The sequence below is a fragment of the Belonocnema kinseyi genome, chromosome 10 (assembly GCF_010883055.1).
Source record: "Belonocnema kinseyi isolate 2016_QV_RU_SX_M_011 chromosome 10, B_treatae_v1, whole genome shotgun sequence".
Classification (NCBI taxonomy): domain Eukaryota; kingdom Metazoa; phylum Arthropoda; class Insecta; order Hymenoptera; family Cynipidae; genus Belonocnema; species Belonocnema kinseyi.
In genome coordinates, this window is record NC_046666.1 from 92,694,199 (window position 1) to 92,695,244 (window position 1,046).

The 1,046-nt window shown below is 35.2% G+C and overlaps 1 protein-coding gene and 1 long non-coding RNA gene across 2 annotated transcripts in view; both read right to left on the reverse strand.

Moving 5' to 3' along the window:
• LOC117181260 (glutamic acid-rich protein-like) overlaps positions 1–1,046 on the reverse strand; it is a 71,518-nt gene that overhangs the window by 10,428 nt on the left and 60,044 nt on the right. The gene's annotated exons all lie outside the window — the stretch shown is intronic.
• LOC117181971 overlaps positions 1–1,046 on the reverse strand; it is a 12,209-nt gene that overhangs the window by 2,050 nt on the left and 9,113 nt on the right. The gene's annotated exons all lie outside the window — the stretch shown is intronic.

Here is a 1,046-nt window from a genome sequence, read left to right on the forward strand (position 1 = left end):
GACTACTCTCAATTTGGTAGTAGTACTGGAATTTTTTATAACGCTGTGATGGGGCAAATAAAAACCATCATTATTGTTAGGCGAATTATTTAATGACATGTGCCTCAAATCTAAGTAGTTTTGGATGACCGCCGTATACTGTTCTTTAAGTTCCCGATCTTTATCAAATCTCTTCTGGAGTTCCTTTAATCTTTTCAACGCAGTTTGCTTCGATTCGCCTAATGTTTTAGTTGTCGCTCTGAATGGTAAGGCGACTATATATCGACCGCTTTGATCTCGTGTCACGTGTTGCTTAAAATGTTCCTCGCAATCGATCTCTTCCTGCGAAAGTGTTGATTGAGACAAAAATTCCTCTACTGACCAAAATTTCTCAATTATCGCTTTCAAATCGGTTGCTATGCAGTTATTAGATTTTATGATTTTAGAATTTTTTTGACACTCTAAACTTCCGCCAATTACCCAACCTAATCGAGTTTTTTGTAAATAAAGGTCATTGCCGTTTTGAGATAAATTTATGGAACCTATCGATATTAAAGAGAGACTTGTACCTGCGCCGATCAATTTGTCAATTGTTCTGGGTATGTGAAAATTGGGATCAGCGAGTAGTATATTTTTAGGAATTCCAAGATTCTCGCGTGATATTACTTGATTCGGAACTAAATCAGTTATATTGGGAATTACTAAAAAATTAAGAGTACGCTGACACTCATTATAAACTGATTTGAAAGTTATGTAAACCATATTATTTACAACTGTTGTGAGATTGTTTACAGCTCCAATTGAAAATGAACATTTGAACGTTGGAATTTTTAATTTCTTTATGAGGTTTATTGTCACAAAATTCGTGGTTGAGCAAGTATCAAGTAATATTCGTGCCTTTGTTTGATTTTTCTTGTTGTCAAATACTTGAACTATCGCACTCGTCATTAGCTGACAAGCTGGTGAAGAAACTAGAGACTTCAAAGTGATTTCCGGGACAGGCGTTAATTGTCACAATTCACTGGATTTTTTCGAATCTTGTGCCTTGGTGAAGTGTAATAAAGTAT